Source organism: Delphinus delphis, chromosome X, assembly GCF_949987515.2.
Source record: "Delphinus delphis chromosome X, mDelDel1.2, whole genome shotgun sequence".
Classification (NCBI taxonomy): Eukaryota; Metazoa; Chordata; class Mammalia; order Artiodactyla; family Delphinidae; genus Delphinus; species Delphinus delphis.
Window position 1 is genome coordinate 26,190,533 of NC_082704.1, and position 10,271 is coordinate 26,200,803.

The 10,271-nt window shown below is 46.2% G+C and overlaps 1 non-coding gene across 1 annotated transcript; it reads right to left on the reverse strand.

The window, feature by feature from the left end:
• Window positions 1–8,558: 8,558 nt before the first annotated feature.
• LOC132419085 (small Cajal body-specific RNA 20) lies at window positions 8,559–8,703 on the reverse strand. The gene has a single exon (XR_009518099.1). It is a non-coding gene; the product is annotated as a small Cajal body-specific RNA 20 (non-coding RNA).
• Window positions 8,704–10,271: the final 1,568 nt, after the last annotated feature.

The following is a 10,271-nucleotide window of genomic DNA, read 5'->3' on the forward strand; positions in this document are numbered from 1 at the left end:
AGTAATGAATCAACATCAGATTGCAGGTGTAGAAACCTGCACAGTGTTTCAAGCACTCAAGAATGCTTGCCGGGTACAGATTTCCTGCCTTTTTTCTTTTTCTTTTTTTTGGTCCTTGTTGCAGCTCTGGACTATGCTACATCTTTGTGCACAGCTCCTAAGCTCCTATTGCTTCTGGCTGTAGATCCTCTACAAAAGCATACATGTCCCTTGTGGTGGGCCCCTGTGGACATGGGTAAATTTACCCGCTTTCTTGCCGCTGCCTATCCCCCCATCTCATCTCCTCACGTTTTCTCGAAATATTCTCCTGAGCCCTTGCTGAGGAGTAAATAAATTTTATTTATTGTCAAATAAAAGAGGGCCAGGCCAGATTTACAGCTCTATGGTTTTTCCTTGGAGAAGTGTTTTATAGATGCCCCAAGACTTAATATCCTAAATATTGAAAATAGCTTATAATAATGGGCCCTATACTTGACAATGTACTTGATTTAGCCTGTGTTTCCTTGGACAACCATTTTCATCAACCCCATTGGGGATCAGAAGCCAAATCATTTTTGTGGGCTCCTAAACATATCATGGGACCTAGTCCCCTCACCTACAGTGCCTAAGGGATAAGTGCCCCTGCCTCACGTCTGTGGAGGGTGGTCCAGAAACTAAAAAAGGTTTGTTGACCAATTCTCTTTCAAAAACTGGTAAGACATGGCAATATGAGTACCTCCTCCTGATTTTAACCAAGACATTTCCTCCTCAGGTTGGCCCTTGGTGAGTTCGGCAGGCCTGTCCCTCTCTTGGCTGGATACCCTGTACACAATTTTGGTTCCATATCAGTTATCACATGCGAGACCTATGAGGGTTTTTATCATGATTTGCATTAGACAAGCTAGGAGGTCTGTGACAGCTCAGGAGGTGTGTCCTTCCACATCTCAGATTTCCACAGTGAATTTGTGTTTTCTCAACTTTAGTCACCCATGTGACCCTTGACAAATGTTGCCCTACCTTGGCATCAGTCATGGTCGTATTTATTTAAAAGTTTTACTTGACTTCACACTTTGAAAACCTTAAATACTGAACGGAGCTTCATCCTAAGCAGTAACAGCCATGAATCGTAGTCGATGTAGCGGATTTATGGGAGCAGGGGCCCTGGAGCCAGATTGCTGGCATCTAAATCCTGGCTTCGCTCAACGCTTGCTAGCTGGCTAAACTGTTAGGTTGCTTATTCTCACTTAGTCGTGGTTTCCACATCTGTAAAATGAGGCTAGCAATAGTAACTACCTCACCAGGTTATCGTGAGGATTAACTGAGATGGTGAAAACACAGTGTTACCAACGGCCATACCATGCTGTCTCACATTTCCAATTTTCATCAATTTTGTGGTTTATTTATTCACAAAGGTCCATGAGAGAAGAAAGATGATGGCTATTCTCTGGCAGTTGGCAATGAGGACAGAAAGTTTTCTTGTGAATATGTCGCTGCCATGTTTTTGTGTCCCTATACATGCTTCAGTCAGGAATCCTCTGTTGGCTGCTCTGTTTACAAGGCCCTGCCTCAGGCAGTGTGGAGAGTGTCATGATTCCAGACGCAGCTATTGTGCCATGGGTTCTCACAGTCTGGGGAGAGAGATCAGCCCATGTGAGAGAAAGAAGCTGAAAATTCTGGAGACAGAGTGCCCAGCCCCACCGCCACTAACTTGCTGTGTGGCCAGAGCTAAATTAGCTGACCTCTCTGTGCCTCAGGTGCCACATCTGTAGGATGGGGATCATGATGGTACCTGCTGTACCGTGTTGTGAAATTTACATGAAGGAATACAAATAAGGCCCATGGTGAGGGCTCAGATAACTTTAGCTGATGCTAGAGTTAAGGGGTCGGGACTGACTGCGGTCATTCTGCACAGGGGCCTGCACTGTGACTGAGGATGCTGGACACGGAGTGTCGCCCCTGCCCCTGAGTGGATATGAGAGTCTGTGGAGTGGCACAGAGCTGTGCTTGCTCAGGCTGGTGACACCATGTGGGTACTCACTGTGCACCAGGGCCTGGCTAATCGATCTTATAGCCGTCCCCTGAGGAGGGGGCCATCACTCTCTTTAGTTCCTAAGGGAAGAAATGGAGGCTCGGAGAGGTCCAGTGACTTCCCTAAGGTTACATAGGTCAGTGGAAGAGGGCCAGGATTCAAACCGTTGAAGAGACTTTGTTCTTAGCAGCCCGTGGTAGAAGCAGATTTGGCTTTTTTTGCAGGGTGGTGGGGTTTCCCTTACACCTCACAGAGTGAGTCAAACTTTGGTAAATGCTAAGCAGGCTGTGCATGGAACTTCAGTTCAGGGAGGTAGTATGAGCAGCCCCAGGAGTGATCAAGTGTAAAGCTTGGCTTAGGGAACACCAACCCAAACAGGATGGCCAGGAGAATGAATGCATATGAGGTGCTGACCTTGAGAGGGAGCTGGAGGGGGAGCCTGGAGACAACTCTGTACTGGGTGGGAACTAAAGTTTAAAAGTTAGGTTGGGGTCCAATTTATGGAAGGAGTTAGAATGTCTGCATTTGGGATCATGGAAAACTGTAAGAGTTTTGTGCCGGGGGAGTGCCTTAATGAAAGCAGTGTTTTAGGATGTGTTTATAGGAAGGGAATCTCTAGGCTGGCTCTTGGTTCAGTTCATTGCAGTTACTGGGCCTGCGGAACAAGGTACAGATCCGGAGGGCTTACTTGGAGGCCACAGCTGGCTGTCAGCGGGATTGGGAGTCCCCTTGAATTTGAATGTAAAGTTCCGTGTGTATGGTGGCATTAGAATAGTGTGTGCACTTTTCATCAGAAAAAGTGGGACACAATGCCCCTAACCACCCCCTCCCACCCAAAATAATAAGAAGAATAAATAATAACTAATGATAATAATCGGAAAGACCAAGGAATTGAGTAACGGAAGCAGTCTCTGGAGTTGCAGCATATGCATCTGGTTTTAGGGCACTTCTACTTTCCTGCTCATAGCAAGAGCTTTGGCCCTGAATTCTCACTACACGACACTGACAAGCCTTAGTGTCCCTGAGCCTTAGTTTCCCGAACTATAAACAACTATTACTCTTACTACTACATTTGCTAAAATAAAGATAATCATCTCACGGAATTCTTATGAAGTCAGAATGAAGTATGGAAAGATACTCTATTAACTTTAATTGTGTATAAACATAAGGGGTGATTTATGTAATGGTTTATTTTTATTGAAGTATAGTTGAATTATAATGCTTTGTTGATTACTGCTGTACAGCAGAGTGACTCAGTTATACATATATACACACATTCTTTTCCATTATGGTTTATCATAGGATATTGAATATAGTTCCCTGTGCTATACAGTAGGACCTTGTTGTTTATCCATTTTATATATACTAGCTTGCATCTGCTAATCGCAAACTCCCAATCCATCCCTGTCCCACCCCACCTTCCCCCTTGGCAGCCACCAGTCTTTTTTTTTTTTAATGTTTAATTTTATTTATTTTTGGCTGAGTTGGGTTTTCGTTGCTGCACACGGGCTTTCTCCAGTTGCCGCGAGCGGGGGCTACTCTTCGTTGTGGTGCACGGGCTTCTCACTGCGGTGGATTTTCTTGTTGCGGAGCATGGGCTCTAGGCATGCGGGCTTCAGTAGTTGTGGCACGCGGGCTCTAGAGCGCAGGCTCGGTAGTTGTGGTGCACGGGCTTAGTTGCTCCAGGGCATGTGGGATCTTCCTGGACCAGGGGTCAAACCCGTGTCCCCTGCATTGGCAGGCAGATTCTCAACCACTGTGCCACCAGGGAAGTCCCACCAGTCTATTGTGTATGTCCCTGATTCTGTTTCTGTTTGATAGATAAGTTCATTTGTGTCATATTTTAGATTCCACATATGAGTGATATCATATGGTATTTGTCTCTCTGACTTACTTCACTTAGGATGATAATCTCTAGTTGCATTGTAATTGTTACTTGTGATAGGGGTTTTACTCATTTCTTTTGAAAAACACGTTTTATCATGAAAATATTCAAATATACACAACAATGGCAAGAGTACTGGAAGGGACTCCCATAAAAAGCATCACCCAGCTTCAGCATTTATCACGATCTTACCAAACTGTTTCATCTATCTTCTTTCCTTGCTCCCTCCCTCCCTGCTTCCCTCCCTCCCTTCTTCCCTCCCTTCCTTCTTTCTGTCCTTCTCTCTTCCTCCCCTCCCCACTCACTCTCCTCTTCTTGCTGTGCTGATTTAAAAGAAACTCAAGGCAACTTGTGTTTTCATCCCTGTATCTTTATGTGTCTCTGCACTTTCTAAAAAATACAGTCTTTTTTCCTACATAACCAGAGTGCCATCCAGGCGCCTGAATGGTAATAATAATCCCTTGGCGCCATCACCCAGTCGCTTGTATTCTGAATTCCCTGATTGCCTCAAAAATGACTTCTTACAGTTGGTTTCTTTAGGATATAAGTTTTTCTGTGTCTACGCTGATAAAATAAAAGGAAAACTTGAGGGGGTGGGCATTTGCATATCTAATCCCAGCCTTAGAAAGCGGAGCAGGAAATTAAAGACAGCCCTGGATATATACTACTGCTGGTGGTTGTATGTGGCAATAAAAGTGATTCAGTGTTTGCATTCACTGCCCTATCTCAGGACAGCATGGACCCTTTGGGTTTGTTCCAAATCATTTGCAGACTAAATCCCAGTCCAGTGGGATTTAGTCTGGGACAGTGCATCCCTTTGCTGTAACCAGGCATTAAGGGTAAAATTGCATGATTTTCCTTTAAATTCTGCCAGAGATATTAGGCCATTATGAGCAGCAAGCTTGTAGAACCACCGCTGTTCGTGGCTCCATGTGGTGAAGCATGAACCAGGCGTCTCGCTAAGGATGTCTTTACCTTAGGCAGCCTGGGCTCAAGCCTCAAGGGCTGCTCCCTGCAGCCACATTCTCTGCGGGCATCCTTCAGAGGGAAACCTTACGTGACATTCTTGAGCCTTGCTAGGACTGGGAAAAGCTATTTGCTTTTTTAGTTATTTCTTTTTATTTTTTTGGCTGCATTGGGTCTTCGTTGCTTCGTGCGGGCTTTGTCTAGTTGTGGCGAGCAGGGGCTACCTTTCGTTGCAGTGCGCGGGCTTCTCATTGCGGTGGCTTCTCTTGTTGCGGAGCATGGGCTGTAGGCGCGCAGGCATCAGTAGTTGTGGCACGCGGGCTCAGTACTTGTGGCTCGCCGGCTCTAGAGCGCAGGCTCAGTCGTTGTGGCGCAGGGGCTTATTTTCTCCGCGGCATGTGGGATCTTCCTGGACCAGGGCTTGAACCCGTGACCCCTGCACTGGCAGGCAGATTCTTAACCACCGTGCCACCAGGGAAGCCCAAGCTATTTCCTTTTAGTCTACTCGATGGTAAAAGAAATGCAATGTGCTAATTCCTGTCAACTTTCAGATTTTTCAAGTTCTAGCTCAATCCCCATCTCTTGGAGGAAGCCACAGTACTGTCATCTTCTGAGCTCTTACTGCTCTTGAAATGGGACCAATTCATTGGATCCCTATCACACATTGCTTGCATTGCGAGTCAGTCTTAAATGTATGGAAGCATGAACGGTGTATGTATGTGTGTGTGTGTGTCCATGGGTGAATGTAATACGTAGGTATACGTATGTGTATTTTGTGACTTCTCACTTACGGTGTAATCTGGCACTTGACACACTTCTTAGCATTCCCCATGCAGTACCCCAGAGCAGTGCTGTGTACGTAGCAGGCATTCAGTAAGGACTTGTTGATTGGTTGAAAGTGAATATAGAAGAAGGGTGGATGGCCTTGACTAAGGCCACTGAGCCTGGGGACTTTTACTAGCTGAGCTTGTCCAGTGTTGGCTCCATTCTCTTATTTTCCTCCCAGCCCATCTGGCAGTCCTGAGCGACAGACTCTGAGGTAGCAAAGATCTTCCCAGAAAGGCTCTAGCACTTAGCTGGTGGCCTTCCATGGGGGTGGAGAAACAGATCAGCAACGTGCTCTCCTCTGTGTCTGAAGCACTGTGTGTGGAGCTGCCCTGGAAGTCTGAATTGCAAAGGCTCTTCTCTCCTGTTTCTCTCTCCTTCATAGTTATCATCCTTTTCCTCCCTATCATTAGTGTGTGTATGTGTCTGTGTGTGTGTATAATTTTTTAATTCATTGTCCATGTACTATAAATGAGGGCCAAAGAAAGACATAAGCAAGTCATGGAGAGAAAGAAAATACATGAGTTAAAGTCACATATATTCTGGAACAAGACAAATGCCACAGGTGAGTAACAAAGCAATAATATGGGAGTTCAAAGAAGGTAGATGTTACTTTCAATACAAATCTGGAAGCATACTTGAAGAAGTGGACTTAAAGATGACTCAGGTGTGCGTGGGAGTTCTTCTTTGCCTTCCCCAAAGAAACACTCAAGAACAAAAGTAACAGATTATCATTGTAATTTACATGGAGATGATGAAGAAAGCAAAACTAAAACAAATTAAACTGAACTATAACCTTGTCTAACATGCAAGGGTGATAATGAAAACTACCTTTTCAGTTTCTTATCCTATAATTTCTTTTACAAGTACTATATTCCACATACTGTAGATAGTGTGCAGAGTCCTGCTCTTTGTGTAATTTGAGTTCATGCTAGATTATCTTGGCACTCAAAGGTTTAATTTCTAGGACACCAAAACTTCACAGACAGTAACTATACCCACCACTTAGCTCAATAGCTGATGGCGTGCAGGGGCAAAGCCTTTGTAGCCTGGTTTCCCAGGCCCTGGGCAGCAATTACATAAATGTTGATGCAAATGAATATGAAGAAGGCATACAGACAATGAACTTAAAATGTTTGTACACCTTTTAAGGACCTATTCTTTTTTTTTTTTTTGCCTTGTACACTTTTTTTAACGTTTTTATTGGAGTATAATTGCTTTACAATGGTGTGTTAGTTTCTGCTTTATGACGAAGCGAATCAGTTATACGTATACATATATCCCCATATCTCCTCCCTCTCGCATCTCCCTCCCTCCCACCCTCCCTACCCCACCCCTCCAGGCGGTCACAAAGCACCCAGCTGATCTCCGTGTGCTATGCGGCTGCTTCGCACTAGCTATCTATTTTACATTTGGTAGTGTGTATATGTCCATGCCACTCTCTCGCTTTGTCCCAGCTTACCCTTCCCCCTCCCCGTATCCTCAAGTCCATTCTCTAGTAGGTCTGCATCTTTAGTCCCGTAAGAACCTATTCTTGAGGAATTGACTTCATATGTGCTTGAGTAGATGGATAGAGATCCATAATCAAATATATGTATATAGGTATAGTTTACACAAAGGTGTATACATATATATACAAACAGATATATATATGTGTGTGTGTATATATATATGTGTGTGTGTATATATGTATACATATATCTATATATCTCTCTGTTTAGACTCTACCTATATAAACTTATATATTATATGTCTCTGAATTCTACACACACACGTCCAATTCCTTCTAACACTGGCATCCTTTAGGTACCACTTCTGTGTGGAGTCACACTGAGGTTAAGTCTGAAGTGGCAATTATTCAAATTAATGCACCGAGGAGCCCAACTATATTAAATTATTTAAAACCAGGCATAAATGCTTTGCATAAGGAGTGAATATATGAATACTTAGGCATCGGAGTGAGGGGATAATTCACACTCAGCACACAACAGACGAGCAACTGATGTATGTTTCGTTACGCTGACGCTGATGCGGAGGGGAGAGCGTAGAGTCCAAGTCTGCTCCTCCCGCAGCTGTTCTTTTGTTATCTTTTCCACAGAGAGTGGTTTCTTGCTTTCAGAACAAACTAAGATGCTCTCAGAACTTTGGTTAGCGAAGAAAATACTTTTAGGACTTTAGAATCTTTTAGAACTTTTGTAAAACACCATTTTGTCAGCGGATGAAGGAGGCACTTGGATGTCGAACACTTTCCAGAGGCGAGGGCCCGGGCTGGGTGGCACAGCTCATAGGCTTTGGGTCCCCGAGCTGTCCCACTGGAGGCAGCTCGCTGCCTAGGGCAGGGCTTGAGCTGCTGCCAGTGTGCTGAGGGGCAGGTCTGGCTTCCTTGCCCTGACGCCCGGGGTGCCCTTCTTCTCCAGCACCCACTCAGGGCTCTTCCTCGCCACCCCCGCCTCACAATCCTGCACGGGACCCTGTGCAGGAGACACAGCTGGGGGCTGAGGGCTGGAGCGGCCTGGCTGGCGCCCAGGTCAGTCCAGGCGGGGAAAACGGTGAGCTTCCCCCCAACTGAGGTGGCCTCAGAAGCCCTTGTACAACAGCCTCCGTGCCTGGACTCCGTTCCAGGTGACATCCGCTGGGAACAAGCAGTTGCGTCTAGGAGGGCAGGAGGTGAGAGGCCCCCTCACTGGCGGGTGTCTGTACAGTAGGTGGTCACTTGTTGGGGGTGCATACGTCCTTGCCTGGGGACAGCCTAGGCCAGGATCAGCCCATGAGAGCCTGGCAGTGTCCTGGGAAAGAAAGCCAGAGGCCCCGTGCCCAGTGCTGCCACGTAAGGCCCAGCCTGGTGTAGACCAAGTAGGGGCTCCCAGCAACTACAAACGTCTGAGGTAGGAAAACAAGGGTGCCCAGCTCATGGCAGCCCCGACAGGGATCCCCCAGGGCTGATCTGCGCTTCCAGCCCAAGGGCTGAGGAGAAGAGGTCCCCTCCCCGCGACACACACAGCCCCATGGGAGAGAGGCCCTCTCCTGCTGGAGTTTCTAAGTGTTTGGGAACGTAGTGGAGAGAGTGGCAGCCCTAAATCCTCATTTTCTGGAATTCTTTGATATGCCAGCCTGAAAGCGTTGCTAACATAGTAGGTTTTGCATTATAGTGCAGGTGGGAGGGCGAGTTGCAACCTTTGACATATGTCTTAAAGAACAAAACAAACTAAAACAACAATTTCAAACAAAGTTCCACCGACCTGAGAAAGGTGGAAGTCAGGCAAGAGTTATACAGAGTGGAACGTACGCCGTGAGGATTCCTCACACGTTCAAAGTTTTGAGACTACCGAATGCATTCGTGAATAGTCTCTTGAGGAATTTCTGACACCTGAGGCTTTTCTTCCTTTTCGTGGTACTGTTACGAAGAGATGGGGTGTGTGGAATTTGTTGGCAGTGGAGGATGACTCTTAGTTCAGGCAGGATTCTTACCTGCGGTAAGGTGAAATACATATGCTCTTCCAGTGATGACTAGTTTGTGAGTCAAAGGATCAGGAGTGATTATTTGAGACTATAGAAAAGCCTAAGTTAAATCCAAGGAGTATTTGTGGGGGGAAAGAAGAAGAAAAGAAAGAAAGAGAGAAACAGAAGAATCAGGACGGGTTCACTAGCTTTGCTGCAGAGAGCGTGTGTGAGGGCAGTGATGGACACGGGCTGCAGAGCTGGTGGTGGGGTCTGGAAAGCAGTGCTGGCGGCCTAAGGCCACGGGCTGGGCTCACAGTCAGGTCTGGCCAGGGCTTGGGAGGCGCAGGCCTCTGCTTTCTCAAGCAGGCAAAGCAAGCTCAGAGGAAAAGAGAAACTGAAGTTTTGGTGGCTTGCTTCTCCTGGGTTTACGTAGTGGTCTCTTAATGGAGTTCTGAAGGGAAAAGGAGCAACAAGAAACAAATGAAGAAGACGGGAGAATGTTTTCATCTATTTCCAAACTCTACAGCATGAGCGTCCCAAAGAAACATTTAATGGACACCCTCCCTTGGTTTGCAAGGACAGTAGGAGCTGTTTTATGAAACCAGTATTGGAAATATGGAAGTAGTGTCAGCCTGAACCTCACATAGCCAGCTTTGCACATTGCTTATATTTATGCAGATTTGACCATTGGTACACTCGAACCCCCCAAAATGAGCTCTATTACACTGGCTTTTCTCGACTACATATTCATGCAGCAGAAGGACCCAAATACTAAGATGGGAGAGGGAAGATGGGGCGACAGAGAGAGGAGGCCCTTGGTCTCATGTAAAATTTGCCGAGTGGAAACATCCAAAAATACTAAATATGGCACAATTCCATTAACTGAGATGCTGAGGGAGCAGTGCAGTCCACAGGACAGGTTTTACTTTCAGTTGTTAATAGTTGGCAGATATTTAGGGGGGAGCCGTTTTGTGACCCCTCACTCACGTGGTTGTCGGCTGTCTTCCTAAAATGCAGGTTGCACCCTCTTGACTTAAGCATAAGGGACAGGATGGGGATCTCCTGGTTGATTAGCAGCTCCTAGAGGGCGCAACCTTGCTGGGCACCAGAGGCTCTGCTCCAAGGCCCTGCAACTGTAGCCAGAGC